The sequence below is a fragment of the Peromyscus maniculatus genome, chromosome 9 (genome assembly GCF_049852395.1).
Source record: "Peromyscus maniculatus bairdii isolate BWxNUB_F1_BW_parent chromosome 9, HU_Pman_BW_mat_3.1, whole genome shotgun sequence".
NCBI lineage: Eukaryota > Metazoa > Chordata > Mammalia > Rodentia > Cricetidae > Peromyscus > Peromyscus maniculatus.
The window spans coordinates 30,202,090-30,228,129 of record NC_134860.1 but is presented as its reverse complement, the minus strand read 5'-3'; the positions used below and the strand labels follow the sequence as shown (position 1 = coordinate 30,228,129).

The following is a 26,040-nucleotide window of genomic DNA, read 5'->3' as shown; positions in this document are numbered from 1 at the left end:
ATAATATTTTCCTTCATTATGGTGAATGCTATCAGCCAAAATTGCTATGAATATGTCCTCTTAAATATTTATTGTCACATAATATTTTAGGTTTGAGCAGTGGGAAATGATGCAGCAATTCACAGAGACATTAGAACACTGATAAAGTTCAGTCTATAATGGTTGAAGCACAATTTTGAACTGAATAATGCAAGGCAAAGCATGCATATTCAATTAAAATATTAAATGTTGAGGGAAAATTTTTATTTAATACTAAAATAAAATTAAGAACCTCTTTAGTCACTGAAAGGATCCTCAGAAGTGGAAAGAAAACTCTACATCAACTTAAACATTTAAGGACATCCAATTTCACTAATTTAAAACAACTTCCAAAGCTAGAGATCTAAGCAAATGAGCCATTTTCTTTAAAAATTCTGACTCATCTTGGGAACATTAAAATTAATAGAACCCATGATCTTGAGTTCTATTCATTTGTGAATGTGTTTTCAGTAAGTACACATAATTGGGCCTGGGACCTGACATTCCCTTGTAGATAATCACCATGAATACACATTGAATTTTATACCGTTAATATTTCAAATTAATTGATTCATGAGTTTGTAAAATGAACACATACATGAAGGAGCTAATGCAAATCATTCCTGTATTAGACTACTACAATACACAATATTCACAAAATACTGGTAGTAAATATCCAAAGAAGATAGCTCAGGGTTAAGGACTGGCTGCTCCTCCAAAAGACCCAGGCTCGATTTCCAATATCCACACCACTTACAACCACCTATAACTTCAGTCCAGGGAGATCCAATGCCCTCTTCCATTCTCTGCAGACTCCAGGCATGCACATGGTACCTGGGCATAAATGTAGGCAAAATACCCTATATATACATAAACATAAACAAAATGTTCAAAGAAAATATTCCAGTCAAAGCCTGGCTTTTTGTCATAGATTCTGGAGTGTAGATGTGGTTACGGGAGAACAGTGGAGAGGAGGGAAGGGCGGGGAAAGGTACAACACAGCAGCATTTTTAGAATTGATTATCAACAGATGGTTGTGTGATATTTTGTTTGTACTCTGACAAATAAGCTTGCCTGGAGATCGGAGGGCTGAGCTAGCCACTAGTTAGCCATAGTAGCCAGGCAGTGATGGCTCACACCTTTAATCCCAGCACAATCGGGAGGTGGTAACAGGAATATAAGGAGGGTGGAGATAGGATCTTGACCCCCATTGGTCTGAGGATTCGAAGAGGTAAGAAGTTTCTAGTAGCTGCTCTTCTGCTTCTCTGATATTTCAGCTTTTATCCTTGATATCTGACTCTGGGTTTTTATTGTTAAGACTAATTAGGATCACACTTCAACAGATAATTATTGAAGCATTATTATAATGTGCATCATATGAGAGCTGACTTTCCCAAATCTTGTTTAATATGGTTTCTGGTGCCTTCTTCCTTGGGTTATATCTGGGCTTAAATTCTGAGTCTGATGTGGTAAAGACAGGAGGCAGGTGACTTCTGTTGGTCAGTGATGGCACAGTTTTGCTGTGCTACTGTAGAATTATTGATTGTTATGTTTAGGGAAAATTTTGAGTTTTGATGAGGACAATTGGAGTGGAACTTTCTTTAGCACCTACTTTGTTTTTCCCTTTCACATGCTGCCTTTACCAGTCCTTTATTTCTGGAGGTGAATACCATAATTAATTAAGAGAAGAGAAACAACAACAATAAAACCTTCACTATTTAGTTGTGATGTACTGGTGGCAGAATTAAAGCTATAACTTATGTGGCTGGATGAAAAAGAAATATTAGGCTAAGGGGAAAAACAAGTTAAGTAAGCAAACAAGAAAACAAATCGGTTCTATTACAGGTGAGGGGAGAGGAAGAACTTTGGAAATTTACAAAAGCAGGGATCGAAGAGCTGAAAAGTTCAGAGAAACAAGGCAGTGCGTGGAAAAGAAAGTAAAGAAAGCCAAGTAAAATCAGCTGACTCCCAGAGCTTCCCCATGGTGGGAGAGAATGCAGAAGCCTTGTCTCACAGATATGCACACCAAATTCAACTGCAAAACAAGAGAATTCAAGGCAATATGACTCTTTCAAAAGATCATAACTCCTCAAGTACTGAAATGAAAGCTACTGAAGGGGTAAACACCAGATGGATATTTTAAAAAATTTACAACAAGCAATTAATGGCCTCCAAGAGAATACAAACAAGTAGATGGACGAAGTAAGGAAATGTACACAGGATCTGGAGATGCTGGCCCACAACACAGTGGGAAAGTCAGCAAAGTGGTGAAAACATGAGTGAGTGTGTGGGGGAAAATGTCTAAATGGGAAAGAGTCAGCAAGAAAATTGACATTTTAAAATAAAGAATAAATAAAAATGAATCACACAATGAATGAATTAATCAATCAATCAATAAAGCAGAGTGGATACCACCCCCAATAGAATCAAACAGGCAGAGGGAAAAACTATCAGGCATAAAGGTCAAGGGAGAGGAAATAATACATTCAAACACCAATAAAGAAAAAAAAATATGAGCTTGACAGTAATGTCAAAGATCTCTGGGACACGATCTAGAAACCAAACCTAAGAATTCGCAATGCAGAAGAAAGCACTAAGATAAATATTCAAGTTATTGAATACCAACTGAATGAAATTCAGACATGCAAATCTAGACATGCAAAAACATACCACATATTTAGAAACTCAAATAGTTATGATCAAAATAGAACCTCTCCATGATGTATTATACTCAAAAATATTAAAAACACAAATCAAAGAAACTATATTAAAAGTTATAAGAACAAAACATCAACTCACCTATAAAGGCAAACATAACAAAATAATGTCAGTTTTCTTATTAAGCAACCCTAAAACCAGGGAAGTATGGAGTGTAGTTCAAGCCTTAAAAATTGATAACTGTCAATCATGGTTTCTCTGCTCAGCCAAACTATTGGTTTTTTTTTTGCTAGTGAAAACCCCAATTATAATTGCTTTTTATTCCCCCAACATGATATTTTTGTTGATTATTTGGGAATTACACATTATGCACCCTGATCATACTCCCCAGTCCTCCCCAATCTGCCCCCCATTCTTGTGACCACCAACCTCCCAAAAAAGGAGAAAAAACAAACAAATTCAAACCACAAGTTCAATTTGTGTTGCCCATATACTCACCTGAGCGTGGTCAAACTCCTAGCAGGCAGCCTCTTAAAGGAAACAGTTCTTTCCTACCTGCCAATGCCCTCAATTATGGAAAGCTATACTTCAGCATCATTTTCAAAAATTTTAAGAGTTCTCTTCAATGGTTTCCTGTCTAGACTGTTACTTTTTGGGGTGGGTGGGTTGAGTGGGGGCAGGGGTTGTCACAGAAGCTATCTACGTCTCTCTTTCTCAACTGTGAGTCTGCAGTTGTAGGTACCATTACAAAAGTAGCCTCCTTGCCTGTTAATAGTCAGTGGGAGCACTGATCATGGACATCCATATGGTCTCAGACATCAGCATGGTCTCGGCCATGGACATTATCATTGCCCTTGGCAGCAACACAGACCAAGGACTTCAATATGGTCTCTAGGGCAACATGGGCCATGAATACCAATATGGTCTCCAGTGGCAGCTGAGCTTGTGAATATTAAGATGGATGCAGGTGGCAACATTAGCTTCTCACATCAATATTGCCCTCAGCGACAACATGGTTCACAGACATCAACATGGTTCAGACAGTGGCATAGACCACAGACATTGGAATGACCTTCACTGATAATGTAGGCCACAAACACCAACACAGTCCTTGGCTGCAGCAGGACCACAGATCCATACATGACCCCTGGCAATAGAAGAACCACAGGCAACATGGCCTCAGTTGGCTGCACAGACTACAGACATCTGCTTGGCCTTCAGTGGTAATACAGGTCATGGACATCAACACAACACCAGCTGCAGCAGCACCATAGACCCCAACATGACTTCCAATCTCCAGCTCTATGGTTGCCTCCTAGAAACACATCTTCCTGACAAAGGCATCCATAGAGCTGGAGATTGGAAGTTGATACATCCCTCTCACCTCTAGATATATCATTGTATTAGATAATATTCTGTTTACTATGATAAAACACCATGACCAAAAGTAACTTATGGAAGAAAGAGTTTATTTGGGCTTATAGTTTTCAAGGTTAAGGACATATGGTGAGGAAGCATAGCAACAGGCAAGAGGCACAGTGGCAGGAGCAGGAAGCTGAGGCTCATATCTTGAACCATAAGAATCAAACACACACACACACACACACACACACACACACACACACACACACACAGAGAGAGAGAGAGAGAGAGAGAGAGAGAGAGAGAGAGAGAGAGAGAGAGAGAGAGGAGAGAGAGAGAAACAGGAAGTGGCTGAGGCTTTTAACCTCAAAGTCCACCCCAGTGACTTACTTCTTCCAAATCTCCCAACAGTGCCACCAAGTGAGGGACAAGTGTTCAAATGACCAAGACTGTGGGAACATTTCTCATTAAAACTACCACAAACATTAAAACAAACAAACAAATCAACAAATGATCTGCAGAATTAAACTACCCTGTAGATCAGATGGATTTAATGAATATAATGAATATAGAGGATCCCATCTTACAAATATAGAATACACATTATTTGCAACAGGCCATGCAGTCTTCTTTAAAATAGGTTTCACTTATAGGCTGTAAATCAAGTCTTAACAAATTTTTTAAAAAATCAAAATATTTTCTTGTATTTTATCACATCATGATGAAATAAAACTATGAATCAAAGCAAAACAAACTACTTAAACTACACAAATACCTGCAGACTGAGGGACACAGTCTTGTTGACAAGTGGGTCATTGAAGAAATTAGGGAATAATAAAAAATTCCTAGACTCAAATGAAAATACAAGCACAACTTACCAGAACCTCTGCAATGTGGCTCAAATATTTCTAAGAGGAAAGTCCATAGCTGCCTGAGCTCAAATTAATAATCTTATAAAACACCTAAAGATCTTAGAACATGAGCAAAAGCAGTACATGACAAGAAATAGTTAATATCAGGGGTTCTTAAGGGAGACTAAAAGAAAAACATATGAATTCAATCAACAAAAGAGCTAGTCCGCCGGGCGGTGGTGGCGCACGCCTTTAATCCCAGCACTCGGGAGGCACAGCCAAGCGGATCTCTGTGAGTTCGAGGCCAGCCTGGGCTACCAAGTGAGTTCCAGGAAAGGTGCAAAGCTACACAGTGAAACCCTGTCTCGAAAAACCAAAAAAAAAAAAAAAAAAAAAAAAAGAGCTAGTCCTTTGAAAAGATAAACAAAATTGGCAAACCCTCATCAATTAAATGTGAGAGACATAGAGAACCCACAGACATAAAACAGGGGTTTACTACAGGTTACAATGAGATCCTGATAACCATTGGGGAATAACTTGAAAGTCTATATTCCTAGATACATAGGGCCCACTAAAATTAAACCAAAAAGACACCACAGTTTTAACAAATCTATATGAAGTAAAGAGACTAAAACAATAATACATAGCCTTCTGGCCAATAAAGGCACATGGGCAAGTAGATTTCATTTAAGGGATGTAAAAATGGTTCAACATAAGCAAATCAATAAATATAATACAACAAATAAATAGATTTAATGACAGAAATTACATAACCATATCAATAGACATCGGGAAGGTCTTCAGCAAAGTTTAGCATCACTTTGTGGTAAAATTCCTGAGGAAACTTAAAATAGAAGAAGTATACTTTAACATAATAAAGGTTATTGATGACATACCTGTAGCCAACATTATGCTAAATGGGGGAAACTGAAAGTATTTCTTTTAAAATCAGGAATGAGAAAAGGGTGTCCACTCTCTATGTCCTTGTTGAATATATTGCTCAGTCTTAGGTAAAGGACTTACAAAAATAAATAAAATTGACACATATAGGAATAGAAACCAAATTATCCCCTTGCACATAACTTGATTTTATACCTAAAAGACCTTAAAGACTCCACCAGATCTGATAAACACATTTAGCAAGATAGCAGGGTGCACAATCAACATGGAAAAATCAATAATTTTCTTACATACCAATGATAATGACTATCATCAAGAAAACAAAGAACAGCAAATGTTCATGAAGATGTGGGAAAAGAGGAACCTCTTTTGGTTACGTTTTTTCTTTGCTTTTTAAAATTACAGATAGAAATGTATACTGGTACAGTCATTATTGAAGTCAGTGTGAAGGTTCCTCACTAATCTAAATCTAAAAATAGTGCCATAATATGATCCAGCTGTATCAATTCTGGGTATCTATGTTACTTTAGTGTCCCATTGCTGTGAAAAGACACCATGATGAACTCTTATAGAAAGAAAGCATTTAATTGAGGCTTGCTTACAATTTCAGAGGTTTGGTACATCACCCTCATGACAAAGAGCATGGTGGCATGCAGGCAGCCATGATAGTTGAGTGTCTACATCTGGATCCAAAAGCAACAGGAAGAGAGAGACTTGGGGCCTGGCTTGAGCTTTTGAAACCTCAAAGCCCACCTCAAGTGACACTTCCTCCAACAAGGCCACACCTACTCCAACAAGGCCACATCTCATCCTTTCAAATAGTGCCACTCCCCCACTAAACATTCAAATATGTAAGCCTATGGGGTCATTCTTATTCAAACTACTATATAACTTAAGGATTATAAGTCATCATTCCATAGAGATACTTGTACATCAGGTTGATTGTTACACTATCCATTACAGCCAAATATGGAACTAGCCTAGTTATCCATCATAGGAATAAATATTGAGGAATTGAGGTATATATTTGCACTGAGATTTTATTACTATAAAGAGTGAAATTATAATGAAATGGGAGGACATTTCTAAATTGAGGGGGTAACATGACCAAAACTGAGCAATAAAATAAATATGCTATGAAAGCAGAGGAGAGAACTGTTTAGGGGGAAGCAATGGGACTAGGATGAGATAGAGAGGGATGTAGTGGAATTTGCTCCACCCATGACCTTGGGATATATGGTCCAAAGGAGGCAGTATTTCCTGCCATTGTATGTAACCTCTTATAAGGAGCCTGTGAGGTGGATTTGCTCTGGGTCAGGTCAGAGGATGACTTCTGCTGTCTACTCCATTCTGTAATCATGAGTGCATTTCCTCAATTTATATCTTAATAAATTCTGTTACACACTTAATAGACTCACATGGCTTGATTATAAGTGGCACTCACATGACAAAAGGTCCCCACACTCCTTATAGCTTCTTCCTGCAGCCTCTGTGGCAGCAGATGCAAGTTGACTCAGAAGCTTGTGTGCGCACTGCAGGTCAGCCATGCTAACAGCCCAGAGCCACTTGGTGCCAACCGCGTGGATCTGAGCCCTTGCAGCTTTTTACTGGGGCTACTTGGGTGACCAAACCCTAAAGTACACAGGTGTCTGCTGCTGAGTTTCTCTGCCCTGCAGAGCCAGCACTGCTTAGGTGACCAGCTGCATACAGCAGTCCTGCAGGGACCTTGTAGATCAGGCAGCTCACATGGCATGCGAATTAATCACTCTCTGGCCAGGTGACTCACAAGGCAGCAGCTCTGTGACCACTGCCAAAAGCATGCGTGTTCTTCAGTGGATAGAGCACCAGAGAAAGGTGCCCACACTAGGTGCCTTTCTAGTTCCATGCTTTTAGTGGCTGGATTGGGTCACAGTTCCCTGCCTGTTTAGAGCTTACCAGCTGACTATTCCTTTACTTTTAAAATTGTTCAGTGTAGCAGCTGCCAATGCCAGGACACCCTGGGATGCCATCCTTGAGAGCACACCCACACATGCCCTTGAGAGCATGCCCACCCACCCACCTGCCCACCAACTTCAACCACTCTGGCTGAGTCTGGTCCCAGTGTTGCGACCCAGCACAGGACCATCATCACCAACACTATAGTACCAACCAGACAAGTGGCTCCTGCCAAGTGTGTGACTGCACCTGAGTGCTTCTATCTCATTGGTGTGATGCCTCCTTGTTGTATACAATCTGTTGTAGTCCCAGCAACATTACCTAGTGGTCAGGGCCACCTAGGTAAGTTCTTAATTAACAGAAGCTATTCAGAGACCTCAATCAGCTTGTACCCGACCTGCTTTAGTGCAACACCAGCGATACCTGCTGGCTAAACAGTGCTACTACACCCCCCACCCCTCTAAAAAAAAATCGCAAGAACTGAAACACCAGCAATCAAGAGTTTCATTCCAGGTAAGAGTACTTGATAATTTTACACCTTAAAACTGACTAATGAATAAACAAATTAATAAAATTTTCTTTACAAATTTTAAATGTTTCTTAAAGCATGGCAGAAAATATTACCTCACTAGAATTTTAAAACTTTTTTTTTGCTTGTATGATGAATGAAATTTTACAGGACATAAATGAACTTCCTGGGACATATATAATATACAACATTTTGGTGTCTACCATAATAATTCACATAACATTGAAAAACTGGTTTAATAATAATAACAAAGATGAGTCATTATTGTAACTGATACAGACTTCATAAAATAACAATGAAGACTTACATAAAAAGGTTCTTTCTCTGGAATCTGCTACCCAGGATTTAAATGGTAGCAATGAATATTAAATAAACAGATTCTTTCTCTGGAATCTGCTAACAAGGTTTTATAAGGTAGCAATGAAAACTTACATAAAAAGATTCCTTCTCTGGAATCTGCTAACCAGGATGTACAAGGTAGTGATAAAGACTTACATAACAGGCTCCTTAGTTTGGACTCTGCTAATTTAATACAAGAACTTCAGTCCATTAATAATAAATGTACAACCAGATTTGATTTTATTGATAACAAATATGAATACTTAATGAATAGAATAATAACTCTCCATGGTGAAATTTTTGCTTCTCAGACACTTCATAAGGAAGAAAATTTATTGTTAACTGACAAAATAAGATCTATGGGATCATGTGTTTCAAAAGAACAGAAAAGGTTGCATGATTGCATGAAATCTCTAGAATCCCTTACAACAGAGGAGGCTTTTACTCACTGGAACAGACCCTAGGTGCTTGTTTGCAAGCTCTAGAAGATACACTCAGTAAAGATGACAAGAGACCTAATAGGCAGAAGGGCAAGACCATACAGGTTGTAACATCTCCAGATCGTTATCATACCATGGCTTATCCAGTCATCATCCATGAGAGACCAGCAGATGATAGACATCCTGAGCCAAAGTAGAATATACGTTGCAAACCTATTCCTATGCAAGATTTAAAAGCATCAAGGAAGCAGTGGTCACATGTGGTATACACCCAACATATATAAAACAGATGTTAAATACATGGTCTTCCACAAATAGAATCATACCAGATGGTTAGAATCCGTTAATCTCAGCTATTCTATACTACAGCTAGCAGTTACAGTGGAAAAGCTGATTGACAGAGGAAGCAAGGGTCCTAGATCAACAGGGTAAGAACAGAGGTTTTGAGATCTCCCAAGATCAAATTCTTGGTGAGGGAACATTTCACTGATAGGAATGTACAAGCCACTTATGATGAGCATACAATATCCCTATGCCATACAGCAGCTTTAAATGCTTGGAAAAATTCCAGAACCAGCAAAACCAACTGAGCTATACACAAAAAATTTTCAGGATCCACAAGAATCTTTTACTGATATTTTACAAAGGCTGAGCACGGCTATAAAAAGGCAGTGTCAGACAAAGAACTAAGACAAGTATTAACTGAGTCCTTGGCATTTAACAATGCTAACACAGCATGCAACAGAATACATACACCATTAAAGTTCAGATCAGCACTGGAAGAATGAATTCAATATACAAATGGTGTTGAGTCTCTTAACTACAGTAATGAGGCTTGGATAGGAAAGACAATTTCCAAAGGTGGAAGAAGACCTCAAGGTACTAAATGATTTAACTGTGGCACATCAGGTCATGTGAGTAGAAAATGTACACAGGGTACTCCTAGAAGCAATAATCCTGCTAGAAATAACCCAACAGGAGACCCCAACTTTCTGGATTATGCAGAAGATGTGGCAAAGGCTGATGTTGGACTAATGAATGTAGATCAACAATAGATATGTGAGGCAACTCTTTACCAGCCGAAAATGCCTCAGGGGGCCTTGCACAGGCCCCCAAGCCACACATAGTCCAAACATTTCCAGCCACCATGGAGGAAATTCCTCTCCAGGACAATGAAATAACTCAGTGTCTAATGTAAAGAACAATACTGCACTGGATGAGAGAACAGCTCTGATAGATGAACCAAAAGTTCCAAAGAACACAATAAAACAAATATTTTGGCAGACTTCCATAAATGAACAAAGGCCAAAGCTCAGACTTCTAATTAATGGCATTGTGCTAGAGGGCCTGGTAGACACAGGTGCAGATGTTACTATAATGACACCAACATCAGGGCATCCGAATTGGCCTCTTCAAGAGGTAGATGTCCAATTTCTAGGGATTGGAACCCTAACAGGTAAAGCAGGGTTTGAGGCAGGTAGGACAGAATGGAAGGCTGAAGCCATATGTAACAAATGTAGCAGTGAATCTTTGGGGCCAAGTTCTGTTACAGCAGTGGAATACCCAGATTAAAACTCTTACAATATCAGAAAGGGAATTCAGACCAAAGCATGTTTCTAGGAATAATATTGTGGCATACTATAAAAAGAAGCCACTAATTATTCAGGCTGTACATAGACATACCACAACTGCTGTTGAACTCTCAGAAGTACCAACAAGCCCTGCATTTAAAATGGTCAACTGATAAACCTGTCTGGGTTGGACAATAGTTTTTGACTAAAGAGAAGCTACAAGCTTTAGAACAGCTAGTTCAAGAGCAGTTAAATGCTCAACACATTGAAGAATCTACCAGCCCTTGAAATTCTCTTGTATTTGTTAGTAAAAAACAGTCCAGTAATTGGAGAATCCTGACAGATCTGAGAGCAATTAATAAAGTCCAGCTTATGGACTCCATACAGGATGAAATGCCTTTGCCCTTTCTGCTACTCAAAGAATGGCCTATAATAGTTATTGACTTAAACGACTGTTTCTTTACCATATCTTTACAAGAAAATGATAGAGAAAAATTTGCCTTTACAGTACCTAATTATAACAATTCCCAGCCAGTCAAGAGATATCAATGGAAGATCCTCCCACAGGGAATGTTAAACAACCTTACCCTGTGACAATATTTTGTGCAAAAACCATTAGAAATAATTTGTGTGAAATTTTCACCATCAATAATTTATCATTATATGGATGATATATTATTAACTGATCCAAAGTTAGATACTTTAGAAAGCATGTTTGAAGAAGTAAAGAAAGTTTTGCCTTGCTGGGGACTACAAATTGCTCCTGAAAAAATACAAAGAGGAGATTCTATTAATTACTTAATATATAATATAGAGCTACAAAAAATTAGACCCTAAAAGGTACAAATTAGGAGAGATTGATTTGAGAATCTTAATGGTACTCAAAAATTACTAGGAAGCATTTCCAATTTACAGGGTATCATTGGAATAACTAAAGATAGACTAAAAGAAATTGGCTAATACTCTAAAATGGGATAAGGACTTAAATAGTCCAAGAGAATTATCAGCCGAAGCTGGGAAGGAATTGGCTGTAGTAGAAGACAATACAAGAAGCACACACGGATCATGTGAATCCAGAACTTAACTGCATTCTGGTCATAGTCCCCTCCAGATACTCGCTGATAGGGATTTTGATACAGAGGGAAGATATTATATTGGAATGGATATTTCTACCACGTAAACCTGCTGGGAGCCATCCCCAGTGGTGGATGGGTCCTACAGAGGGTGTAAGGAGTCAGGGGGAGAAGGAAGTGAGCCAGGCCATGGTGGTTGGGAGAAGCTTGCAGCCTGACTGACTAGTAGCCAGAATGTTTTTTTTTTTTATTTATACATAATTTAGTTAGCAAGAATACATTCATGATGTTCCAAAACATAGATCATATCAATTTTGGTTTTGGACATGTGTTTCACTTCCTTTTGCTCATCTTTTAGTCACCATTAATAAACTATGACAGAACAGAGTTATCATTTCCAATCATTTTCCCTCGTTTTGACATCATTATGAACTATTGACCAGTGAGTCATTTCTCCAGCCCTGAACACTTCTGAAAATTTATAAATGAAGTACTAATGAACTATTAGAGCCCAGGTCAAATACAGGAGAAGTAAAGAATGAAAGTCAATAACAGTTAAAGAAAACACCTATGAGAAAAGAAATGACAGGGGATGAGAAGAGAGAAATTGCATGATTATTATTATGGTTTTTTTTTTTTTTTTTTTTTTTTTTGGTTTTTCGAGACAGGGTTTCTCTGTGTAGTTTTGCGCCTTTCCTGGAACTCATTTTGTAGCCCAGGCTGGCCTTGAACTCACAGAGATCCACCTGCCCCTGCTTCCCAAGTGCTGGGATTAAAGGCATGTACCACCATCGCCCGGTGCATGATTATTTGAATATATGCAGATTATCATAAGGTGAAATCATGCAGAAGAACATAGTACAACATGAAATAAAATAACATATGCATAATGTAATACTATATATGCTGTAATATATACTTTATAATAGAAATATGAATAATGTAAACATAAACCCTGAAATTAATGTAGACCATCTTTGCATATTATATTTAGCTGATCATCAAATGAAAGAAAATCTACCTTCATATTCAGAACAAATTTCTCATATTGTTACTTGTTATTATCACTTACAGTAGTATAACTGCACTCATGATTTCTACCTCCAGACATTTAACTTGGTCTAATCTTATATCAGAATGCAAACAATTTAAAGACTTGATAATTGAATTCAGATAATGTACCTCACAAGATGGTATATAATTTGTTGTGCTATTAAATCAACTTTATGAATATGGAACATAAATAGAAGAACAACAAGGATCATGTCAGGTAAGCTGTGTTTCTGTAACTCCCATTTGTCCTGTGACTTCAAGTGATGAATGCCTTATGGGAATGCTTGGGACACCATCAAAAACTTGAGTGTCACATCTAGGCCCTTTTCTAAGCTGTCTACAAACTTAGATCTCCTCCATAGATGACATCTTTATGAAGTAGGTTCAAATGAACAGGATTTCTATGGAAGCTGGCTTCCTGTTTGTTGTTCAGTTTTAATGTTGTAACAACTGGACACATTTTCTTGTTTTTTCCATTCTTTTGCATATCCTGGTTGTTCCTTTCTTTGATAGCCTGCATTTGTTATATGGAGAATATAACAGAGAAAAAATCCTTTTTGATTTAACTAAGTTTCTGCTGCTGTAATAAACACCATTACCAAAAGCAACTTGGGGAGGAAAGGGTTGCTTTCATCTTAAAACTCACAATCCATCAAAGAGGGAAGTTGAGACAGAAACTCGAGGTAGGAACTGATACAGAGACCACGGAGTATAGGAAGATAAGGTCTACAAGGTCAAGAGATGAGCCAACCAAAAGTCTCCCCAAGGGCCTAGCAACAGCAGCTGTCAGAGGTCAAGTTCATGTCTAGCTAATGAGGGGTAACTATGCAATGTCACCAGATCCAACAGGCACTGTCAGAGGCCTTGACCTAGCCAGTGTGGGTTGACCACACAATGTCACCTGATTAGGGCGCAGCCTGGGTTTTGGGAGGAGGGTATATAAGGCTCTTCCCATTGCTAAATAAATAAGTCTGCTGGTTGCTGTTCACCTGACTCCCAGAGTCTGTGTTGTTGACTCCTCGCCTTCTCACCCCTTCCCCTGAGGGAGCTGTTAGGATCCAGCAACAATGGAGGAAGCTGTTTTCTGGCTTGCTCCACATGACTTACTCAGCTTGATTTCTTATTCAACCTAGAACAACCTGCTCAGGGATGGTACCACCCACACTGGTTGGGCCAACCCATATCAATCATCAGTAAATAAAATGTCTCACAGACTTCCCATAGGCAATCTGCTAGAAGCATTTTCTCAATTGGGGTTCTTCTTCCCAGATGACATCAGCTTGCTTCAAGTTGAAAAAAAAAAAAAAACCCTAACCAGTACACTTTTAATTCGCATAGATTCAACTGCAGATACTGATTGAATCACCATGCTTAGCAGTTCACTCTTTTTGTATGTCTCAAAGCAAGGTGCAAAATTCTTAAGATTCTGAAGTCAATTTTCATTTGTTTTAACATGGTGTAAAACACAGACTTCTTTAGAAAGAGTGAAGGGTGTTTTGTAAAATTGAATAAGCAACAGTGGGATTTTACTTACCCCAAAAAGCTGAAGTTCATTAGTTGGGTAAATTAAGTGGTAAAGGCAACCCATAGCTTAGTGGTTAGGACACAATCATTTTCTGAGAGGGATATGGATGAGCTGCTTCTCTTTTAGTTGATACAACTCTAGGCTGTTTCCATGATGGGATATCATCTCTCAGCTAATCTCCCAGTGATGCATATTCTAGAAGAGATATCAGTGTTCACAGAGGCATCAGGAAGAAGCAACTGTTTCTAAACTGGGGTGGGTTTACATCCTAGTTGTTAAAGGTACCTTTGAACTTACATTGGCTTTCAATAAGCTACAGTGTTTACTTTAGATGTCTTCACTCTAGTTCTGTGATTTATTCTGCTTTCCCCCCATCACCTTTCAATGCATACTTTACCTCCATGAGCGTCACTCATTTTCCAATTTCCACTGAACCCCAGAACCTCACTCCATGTCTTATTCTTTCTCTGGATAAGGTACAATCACTCAGGAATGGGTGAGTAATGGAACATGACAAATTAGCCTACGTGGCAAACTGAGCCTTTGCCAGAAGGTCGTAGGATTACCACTGCAAAAATTATTCATAGGGACTGGAGAGATGATTCAGTGTCTAGGAGCACTGGCTGCTCTTCCTGAAGACCCAAGTTCTATTCCCAGCACCCACTTGGAAGTTCACAGGCTGACATCCTCTTTTGGCTTGTGTGTATAAAGGTGCACAAACATACCTGCAGGCAAAACATCCATACATTGCATTTTAATATTTTGTTTCATGTCCATTAACACAGGACTATCTGGGTGACCCTGTCAAAATATTAGGGCACAATATGTTTTCTTGTGGTCAGAAGTAACCTCAACAGTTATTCACCTTGTGTCTTGATGGAAGAGAAATGATCTGTGATGCTAAATACTGACTTGGTACTTTATCAAGAGAGAAAATAAGTATTTGTCATTTGTTATTCAATTTGTATATATTGCTCTATCTTTTTATCTGCCTTTATTCCCTTATTATCCTCTCCATATGAGCCTCTGTAAATTCTGGCAATGGTCTTTCTCCTCAAATATACTAACTGCAAGGATATTTAAACATGAAAATGGCTCAAATATTTGACATCACCAAGAGGTCACTTGATACATTATGGTGGCATGAGTGTAAATATAAATTTGTGAAGAACAAAAATAAACATAGGTTTGGGTAGGTGGTAAAGTAGAGGTGTTTATAGACCAGAGTCTCAAAAGGCAGAGAGACCCTAGAAGAGCAATAGCCAGTGCCTGATAACTTGTTTATAAAATTTGAGCTTCAATTTCTACAATGTTTCCAATATATAGCTGTACCAGACAACCAGGGTACCTAACTCATAAGGTAAAATACTCCAGTTCTAGTTGTTGTACTCCAAGAATGCCTAGAGTTTGGGTAAAATATAGTTTCTACCTCAAGGTTTGTACCCATATATTGAGATTAAGTTATTTTCTCAATGATAACTTTTTAATGTGAGAACTTACATAATCAATCTGTATTTTTGATCTTAATGGAATCTTACCTTTAATTTATGATACTGAAGTATAGATTGGCTATGACAGACTCTTGAAACTGATCAGTAAGATGACACAATTTTGACTTCTCCCCAAAATGTCTACCTTATCCATCTTTCTCACTCTGTCTCTCTGTTTATCTGTCTTTATATCTCTGTCACTCTGTCTCTTTCTGTTTGTCTGTCTGTCTGTCTCTATATCATATATATATATATATATATATATATATATATATATATATATATATATATATATATATATATATATATACACACACTCATTTAAGAACTGGAAAATCCCAGTAATTATTTATAAAATCCCTGATAAGTACAGATTCTCAGGACACATGATTAAAGTTATAACCAATCAATCATACATACCAGCAGAAGGAAGGGCTGCCAAGTAGTCAGCACATTCAGGAGACACCCTGTGACCCTAGAGAGATATGAAGTCTTGTGAAAAGTGGGGTTCAAATACATTATTATTTCAAATATTTAACACATATATTATTACAAAAATCATTCATGAAATGGCAACTATTTAATAGCGATTATACAAATATTTCTAATTTTATTATAAATTGGTACTAATAGAATTTGAATTTTATCTTTTTAAGTAAAAATATCATCCTATTCCCTAGAGATGATTTTATTGATGATCTTTTCCTGCTATTTCTCTCTATAGTTTGGCTTATTGTATGAGATAAATTCTAATGCTTTCCTTCAATCTTTTATGCTTTAGTGCAGAGATTAAAGTAATTCATTTTGAAATTATGATGATTATAAAAGATGCTGAAATATTTATCAAACATATTCATCATCTATTATATGACTTTTATTTGTTGAGTAAAACTTGATTTAGACAGTAAAAGACAAGATTAACTTCACCTAGGATAAGAAATAAGGGATGTCAAGGACTGAGGAATCTGGATGCAGACATCCACGGCTAGGCCCTGGGTGGAGCACTGGGAGTCTAATTAGTGAGAAAGAGGAGGATTTATATGAGCGAGAATTGTTGAAACCAAGGTTGGATAAAGCACAGGGACAAATAGTCAAACGAATGGAAACACATGAACTATGAACCAAAGGCTGAGGGGCCCCCAACTAGATCAGGCCCTCTGAATAGGTGAGACAGTCGATTGGCTTGATCTGTTTGGGAGGCAGCTAGGCAGTGGTACCAGGTCCTGGGCTCATTGCATGAGTTAGCTGTTTGAAACCTGGGACTTATGCAGGGACGCTTGGCTCAATCTGGGAGACTGGACCTGCCTGGACTAAGTCTATCAGGTCGATCTCAGTCCTGGGGGGGGGACCTTGATATGGAGGAGGTGGGAATGTTGGGTGGGCTGGGGGGAAGGGGAGGGGCAGGAAGAGGGAGAACAAAGGAATCTGTGGCTGTTATGTAGAACTGAATAGTATTGTAAAAAATAAAAAATTAAAAAAAGAAATAAGGGATGTATATATATGTGTGTGCATATATGTATTTACATAAGAAATTGATTTCTGTTCTGTGGTTCTTAAAGTTACTAAAGAATAGCAATGAAAAGACTGCTGATAAAGCTGGAGGGAGAGCTTGCATACTTTGGGTGGATTATCTGAACGTATTTTTCTTTTTAACTTGTGTGTTGTTTATTGTAGCAGGAATCACAATAGCCTATGTATCACACAAGGTGCTGACAGACAGATGAACATAATGAAAATGAAGCCAAAATACATGGTTGAGTTTTATTTGGCTATAAAGATGAAAAGTTTGAGGATAAAGTGAAACCTATTACTTTATATGCTAACTAAAGGAATTATTTTACTTTATGTTTATTGAAAACAGATTCTTCTTTCATACCACAGGTTCCCCTCCATCCACTCTTTCCATTCCCCCTAACTTCCCTCTCCCCCAAACCCACTCCCCCTCCATTTCCTTTCAGAAAGGAGCAGACCTCCAAGAGACAACAACAAAACACGACAAAAGAAAATACAATAAGATAAGGCAAAAGCCTTCATATTGAGTCTAGACAAGGCAATTCTATGGGAGGAAAATTCTCAAGAGCAGGCAAAAGAGTCAAAGACATACCCAGTCCCACTGTTAGGAGACCCACAAAACCACCAAGCAGACAGCTGTAACATATATGCAGAGGACCTGATGTAGACCCCATGCTTGCTGCTCCAGTCCTTGGGAGCCCATGTGAGACTTTCTTAGTTGATTCAATTGGCCATGTTCTCCTGGTGTCTTCCATCCCCTCTGACTCTGATAATCTTTCCTCCCCTTCTTCCATGGGGTTTTGGTGGGGAGGGACTCAATGGGGATCTCCAATTTAGACTCTCTCCACGTAATGTCTGGCTGTGGGTCTCTGTATCTACTCCCATCTGCTGCCATAGAAAACCTCTTTTATGATGACTGGACAAGACACTGATATATGAGTATAAAAGAATATCACTAGGAGTCGCTTCATTGATTTTTTGTGTTTGGTTCTATCTTAGGTCTCTCGACTCTCTAGTCTTCAGTTTTTGGCCATCCAGGCAGTGTCATTGGGCATTGGCTTCCTCTCATGGAATAGGTCTCAAGTTAAAGCAGACACTAGTTGACTAGTTACCACCATTGCCCCAGCACATTTTGCAGGCAGGACAAATTTTAGATTTGAAGGTTTTGTGGCTGACCTGGTGTTCAGCTTTCTCTTTCCACAGCCTGCACAGTATCTTCCTTCCTGCACCAAAGAGACTAGAAGGTAAGAGTGCAGGCTCCATATAGATACCAGCTCAACCATTCCTCATTCAATGAGCTGTGTCTTCAGGGTTCAGAGAATAATGATCCTCTGTCCTAGAATAAACCTGGGTTGTTTGGGGATCTCCATGGGACCCCTTGTTAAACAACTCAACTGAATGCAACACTGGCACACCACTGGAAGCCTTTCCTAGCTATGAGAGATGGCCAGTTCAGAATCTGTTATCTTTCCTGACTAGGAGTCCTCACTAAGGTCACCCTCATATTTTACAGGGTGTTTCCACTACACTTAATTTCCACACTGTGCCCCAACTGCCCCCCAATTCCAGCAGTCTCTCTCCATACTCCCTTCCCAGACCCTGCCCCAATATGATTCCAGTCCCTGTATGCCCCTAGTCCACCCATAAAATCCTTCTTGCCTAGGAGATCCCTGCTTCCACTCTATAGCCTTCCTCTTTACCTGTGTCTATGAATTATACCTTGATTATCATTTACTTAACAGCTAGTGTCCACTTATAAGTAAATAAAACCAAATTTGTCTTTCTGGGTCTTTGTTACCTCACTCAGGATGATTTTTTTCTAGTTCCATATATTTGCCTGCAAATTCCATGATGTCATTTTTTAACAGCTGAGTAATACTCCATTGTGTAAATGTACCACATTTTCTTTATCAATTTTTGTTTGAGGGACATCTAGGTTGTTTTCTATTTCTGGCTATTACGAATAAAGCTGCTATGAACATAGTTGAGCAAGTGTCCTTGTGGTAGGATGGGGTGTCTTTTGGGTATATGCCCAAGAGTGGTATAGATGTGTCTTGAGGTAGATTGATTCCCAATTTTCTGAGGAACTCTCTGTATTGATTTCCATAGTAACTGTACAAGTGCATTTCCACCAACAATAAATGAGTGTTCCTCTTACTCCACATCTTTGCAAGCATGAGCTGTCACTTGTGTTTTTGATGTTAACCATTCTAACAAGTGTAATGTGGAATCTCAAACTAGCTTTGATCTGCATTTCTCTGATGGCTAAGGATGTTGAACATTTCTTTAAGTGTTTCTCAGCCATTAGAGATTCCTCTACTTGGATCTGTACCCCATATTAAAATTTGATTATTGAGACTTTTAGTATCTAGTTTCTTGACTTCTTTATATATTTTAGATATTAGCCCTCTATCAGGTGTGTGGTTGCTAAAAATCTTTTCCCATGCTGTAGTCTGCTTCTTTGTTCTATTGACAGTTTCCTTTGCCTTACAGAAGCTTTTCAGATTCACGAGGTCCCATTTATTAATCATTGCTCTTATTGCCTATGCAATTTGTGTTCTGTTCAGGAACTTGTCTTCTGTGCCAATGTATTCGAGGTTATTCCTTAATTTCTCTTCCTTAAGGTTCAGTGTGTTTGGTTTTTATATTGAAGTCTTTGACCCACTTGGACTTGAGTTTTTTCAGGACAATAAATAAGGATCTATTTGCATTCTTGTCCATGCAGACATCCAGGTGATCAGCACCATTTGTTGAAGATGTTGTCTTTTTTTCTAGTGTGTATTTCCAGCCTCTTAATAAAATATCGGATGTCTATAGATGTGTAGATTAATATCTGGGTCTTCAATTTGATTCCATTATTCAAAGTGTTCATTTTATGCCAATATCATATAGTTTTTTTTATTACTATTGCCCTGTAGTACAACTTGTAATCAGGGATGGTGATGCCTCCAGTAGTTCCTTTATTGTTCAGAATTGTTATAGCTATCCTGAGGTTTTTCGTTTGCTTGTTTGCTTGTTTGCTTGTTTTTCCATATGAAGTTGAGACTCATTCTTTCAAGGTTTGTCAAAAATTGAGTTGAAATTTTGATGCAGATTGCATTGAATCTGTAGATTGCTTTTGGTAGGATGGCCATTTTTACTATGTTAATCCTACAGATCCATGAGCATGTGAGAGCCTTCCATCTTCTGATATCTTTTTCAATTTCTTTCTACAAAGACTTGAAGTTTTTATCACACAGGTCTTTCACTTTCTTGTGAAAGCTAGAGTTACTCCAAGATATTTTACATTATTTGAGACTATTGCTATGGGTGTTATTTCCCTGGTTTCTTTCTCAGACTGTTTGTCATTTATATAGGAGGGTTAACTTTTTTTTTAGTTAATTTTGTATCCAGCCACTTTCCTGAAAGTATTTATAAGCTGTAGTAGTTCCCTGAAATATTTAAGGTCCCTTATATATACTATCATATCATCTACAAATAACAAATACTTTGGCTTCTTCCTTTCTAGTTTGTATCCCATTGATATCCTTAAGTTGTTTTATTGCTCTAGCTAAAGCTTCAAGTACTATATTGAGAAGATATGGAGAGAGTGGACAGCCTTGTCTTGTTACTGATTTTGGAGGAATTGCTTTGAGTTTATATCCATTTAGTTTTATGTAGGCTATAGGGTTGCTGTAAATTACCTTTAATATGTTAGGTATGTCCCTTGCATACCTAATCTCTCCAGGACTTGCTTTTATCATGACATGGTGATGGCTATTGTTAAAGGCCTTTTTCTGCATCTAATGAGATGACCACATGGTTTTTCTTTCAGTTTATTTATATGGTAGATTACATTTACTGATTATCATATGTTGAACCATCCTTCCATCTCTGGGATGAAGCCTACTTGATCATTGTGGATGGTCTTTTTGGTATGTTCTTGAATTCAGTTTGAGAATATTTTATTGAATATTTTTGAATCTATGTTCATAAGAGCAATTGGTTTGTAATTTTCTTTCTTTGTTGAATCTTTATATGGTTTAAGTATCAGGGTAACTGTGCCCTCATAAAATAAATTTGGCAATGTTCTTTCTGTTTCTATTTTGTGGAATAATTTGGGGAGTGTTAGCATTTACTTTTATTTGAAAGTCTGGTAGAATTCTGCACTAAAATCATGTGGCCCTGGATTTTTTTTTTGGTTGAAAGGCCTTTAATGACTGCTCCTATTTCACTAGGGATAATAGAGCTTTTTAAATTGATTATCTTATCTTGATTTGATTAAACATTGGTAAGTAGTACCTATAAATTATCCATTTGTATTAGGTTTTCCAATTTGGTGAGGTACAGGTTTTTAGAGTATATACTCAAAGTTCTCTGAATTTCCTCAGTATTGCTATGTCCTCCTTTTCATTTCTGATTTTTAAAATTTGGATATCTTTTCCCTGTATTTTAGTTAGATTGGATAAAGGTTTGTCTATCATGTTGATTTTTTAAAAGATCCAACTCTATGTTTCATCGGTTCTTTGTATTATTCCCTTTGTTTCTACTTTATTGATTTCAGACATTAGTTTTATTATCTCTCACAATCTACTCTGAGTGTGCTTGTTTCTTTTTTATTTCAAGCTTTCAGGTGTGCTGTTAAGTTACTAGTATGAGATCTTTCCTTTTTTTTTGCAGGCACTTAGTGCTATGAACTTTTTTCTTAGTATCACTTTCATGTGTCCTATAAGTTTGGATATGTTTTTTATTCATTTTAATTAAATTTTAGAAAGTCTTGAATTTATTTCTTTATTTCTGTCTTGACCCATTTTTAATTCAGTAGAGAGTTGTTCAATTTCCATGAGTTTGTAAGCTTTTTGTTGTTACTGTTTTTGTTGATATCAATCTTTAACCCATAGTGGTGTGAGAAGATGCAGGGAGTTATTTAAATTTCCTTTTATCTAAGACTCACTTTGTGCCCTAGTATGTCTTCAATGTGGTGGTTTATATAGGAATAGGAATAGGCTCCATAGACTCATGTGTTTGAGTGCTTGGCCTATAGAGAATGGCACTATTAGGAGGTATGGCCTTATTAGAGTAGGTGTGGCCTTGTTGGAATATATGTGGCCTTGTTGGAGTAGGTGTAGCTGGCACCCAACATGGGGCATCATCTTCTGAATATAGGCTTAACGTATCTGACACACTCATTTGTGAAGCAGGATGTATGGGTACAGATCGACCTCACATTTGGTGCGAGTATTCCATGTTACAGAAAAAAACTAGAATTCCACCAGTGTCCTGTCATGATTCAGGATTTTAAATTCTGGAAATTGCTGGTGTTTTTGGAATTCAGTTGCCTATTCTTCTTAGCTTGTGGGTGGCTTCATCTCAGCATCCCATTCTTCTCCACATCCCATTCTTCTCGGCTTGCAGGTGTCTTCATCTTCTTTATTAAATGCCAATCTACGAGTGAGAGGTTAGACTCCATCAGGCTAGTTACACTTTCAAGAATAATTGTTTCAGCTGGGTGGTGGGGGCGCATGCCTTTAATCCTAACACTTGGGAGGCAGGGCTAGGCAGATCTCTGTGAGTTTGAGGCCAGCCTGGTTTACAAAGTGAGATCTAGGACAGGTACCAAAACACCACAGAGAAACCCTATCTCAAAAAAAAAAAAAAAAACAAAAACAAAAAAAGAATAACTGTTTCAGCTACTGTTCCACTGCACACCAGAAGCCATCGGTTCACTAACTGTTCAGCTGCCTTTGAAGAAAGGGAAACTGTACCTTTTCCAAATTGAAAAGCACTTCAGTGATGATGCCATGTTGTCCTGGCCTCAAAGGACACCTGTTGCCAAAGCTGAAACCACAATTGTCTTGGCAAGGATTGGTAGTCCTTTGTTTTGTGCCCTATTTGTCCATTTTGAATAGCATACTGTCAGCAGTCAATGTGAGGGCACTTTGTTGCCCAGTGGTTAAATTTTGCCACAATAAAAGTTAACTCCGTATATAGTTTCTTCAATGCCCATATCTTTTCTAAAGTAGATTGATGCTGCCAGGAGCTGACATGTCTCATAGTCATAAAAAAAGAAAAAATTCTAAGATATTAAAACACTTGAAATGCCATATTCTGTAGATCTCTGAAGGCTTTGAAGATGACCTGTCTATCTAAAATATATCTCTGCTTTACCTTGAAAACATACCTAATATGACTACAAGTTTGATTGTAATGTCTAAATACTAACTTTGATTTCTTTATATCCTAATTGTTGGTAGTAATAACATTCAAGGATTAGCAAATTACATTACATTGTTAAGTGTACTGTATAGGTACAATATCCTGAACAAGATTAGAAATATATGTACAGAATTTTCTAACAATATCAATCTCTCTCTCTCTCTCTCTCTCTCTCTCTATATATATATATATATATATATATATATATATATTAAATATAATAAATATATATAATTTTTATACAATATATAAAAATCCAATCCAATGTAAAGTATTTAAAACTAGTAATTGTCTTTTAAAAGTAGATTTAATAATCTATGTTTTTATCTATGTCTTCTTTTTTCTTTTCTTTTTTTCCAAACAAGAACCTTAAGTCTAATCTACTTTGTTTAGCCCTTTTCCTAATCATTAACAACAGCAACTTGTAACCAACCCTCCTAAACAATGACAACTATCCCAAACCCGAAACCCATTGAAAGACCAAAAAACTACCTACCCCACTCTACCTCTTGGGAATGTGGGCACTGTGTTCTTAAAATTGCTTCCTGCTGTTTGTGGGTGAAGGCATCTTTAGGGGATCCTGAAAAGAAAATTTTTTTGTTAATTGTCAAGTTCCAGGAAAGGTTGCTACATCATTTATTGTCCAGTCTCTGCATAATGCCAAAGTGCAGGGCTTATCTCAAGTCCTTATTCAAGTAGTCTGTGAAGCTGGATCATTTTAGCTAGCCATCTCGAAATTGTTCTGAGCAGTTTGCAGTCCAAAGCTGATCTTTAGGTGATGTTTGTCAGCTTAGTGGTATTATTATTATCCACGTGGAATCATTGTTGTGGGGTCCCATCATCTTTCTGGGGACTTCAAATTGCTGTTAGGACTGGTCATCATTCCCTGCAGAAAAATGATAGAGAGTAGAACACAAAAATATGTATAGGCAGCTAAATGAAGACTTCTTTCTAGAATTAATTAGTACTCTATATGACCATTAATATCATGACAAAAGTTTTATATATATATAAATCTTATAAATTTTGATATAAAATTCATACCTTAAGAAAAGTTTAAAGAATCAAAATAGAACCAAAGAATTGTGAGATTAGTGGCAGTAGAACAGTCCCTTAATTTTTTTGTTTTCTTCTGTCCCATATCAGAAGATGGCTCTTTCTTCTAACATCATAAAGATTTTGCATTTTCCTTTTAACAACATGCTTGGGTTTAGAGAAGGAGAGAGCCATTCTCCAACTCCAAAACCAGCTTTAATTTTTAATTGAACTGGGACTGCAAAAAGACCATTTGTGTTAAGTGTCTTTAGAGAATAGCAGAAACAAACATTTAGGAAGACTGATGAAATTTTATATGTGATACACCAATAGGCCAATTTACTCTTTTTTCTTGGGACATGTTTTCTAGATGATTTGTCCTTTTTCTTCAGATGTCTCATTTGTCCAGTGTTCTTCACATTCCTTAGCTTTCATTGTCCTGAAAGACAAAAACAAAAACCCTTACCCAAGTCTAACTTTGGGGAGGTTCCATTTAAGTAAGTTATATCTGATTAAATGAAAACTATTTGTTAGTGATGATATAAATTATTTTAAATTGGATGGTCATGCTGGTTAATGAACTATCACCTGCTGTGGGATGGTCTGCATGTCAAATTGCTCTGAGTGGTCAATAAATAAAACAATGATTGGACAGTGGCTAGGCAGGAAGTATAGGCAGGACTAACAGAGAGGAGAAAAGAAAGAACAGGAAGGCAGGAGGAGTCACTGCCAGCCACCGCCATGACAAGCAACATGTGAAGATGCTGGTAATCCATAACCCACGTAGCAAGGTATAGATTTATGGAAATTGATTAATTTAAGCTATAAGAACAGTTAGCAGGCTGGGCAGTGGTGGTGCATGCCTTTAATCCCAACACTCGGGAGGCAGAGCCAGGCGGATCTCTGTGAGTTTGAGGCCAGCCTGCACTACCAAGTGAGTCCCAGGAAAGGCGCAAAGCTACACAGAGAAACCCTGTCTAAAAAAAAAAAAAAAAAAAAAAAAAAAAAAAAAAAAAAAAAAAAACAGTTAGCAAGAAGCCTGCCATGGTCATACAGTTTGTAAGCAATATAAGTCTCTGTGTTTACTTGGTTGGGTCTGAGCGGCTGTGGGACTGGCAGGTGACAAAGATTTGTCCTGACTGTGGGCAAGGCAGGAAAACTCTCGCTACAATCACCTCTTCTAATTAAGAGGTCTCTCTTGTTCAAATTGAACCTTTATCAATTTTGATGGTATCCACAGCTTATCTTCTCCTGTAGAAACAAAAGCAAAACCTTGTCCCCAACATAACGCATATCCTGGTTTCCATTGTGAGGTCAACACATCTTTAAAGTATATAGGCTGATTTAATTCTGTAGTTTTTTTTCTATTATCCAATGTCTCTCTGCAGCTGTTGTTCCTTTCTCATTAGTTTTGAGAAAATACAAAGTTAATAGAGCATTATGTAATCTATTTCTGGCGTTTTTTGTTACCCCTTTCTGTTTATTTTAGCATATTCTTTAGAGTTTGATTTGATCTTTCTGTGACTGCTTGGCCTGTAGGATTATGTGGTATAA

The 26,040-nt window shown here is 37.7% G+C and overlaps 1 long non-coding RNA gene across 5 annotated transcripts in view; it reads left to right on the top strand.

Moving 5' to 3' along the window:
- LOC143267277 (uncharacterized) overlaps positions 1–26,040 on the top strand; it is a 177,470-nt gene that overhangs the window by 92,338 nt on the left and 59,092 nt on the right. For 2 of the 5 annotated variants that reach the window (XR_013042255.1, XR_013042250.1), the window contains one exon: positions 1,864–2,381. The exons of the other annotated variants lie outside the window; for them this stretch is intronic. This is a non-coding gene — a long non-coding RNA (uncharacterized LOC143267277). Of the gene's footprint in view, positions 1–1,863; positions 2,382–26,040 lie in introns of those variants that run through there. 5 annotated transcript variants of the gene reach the window in all.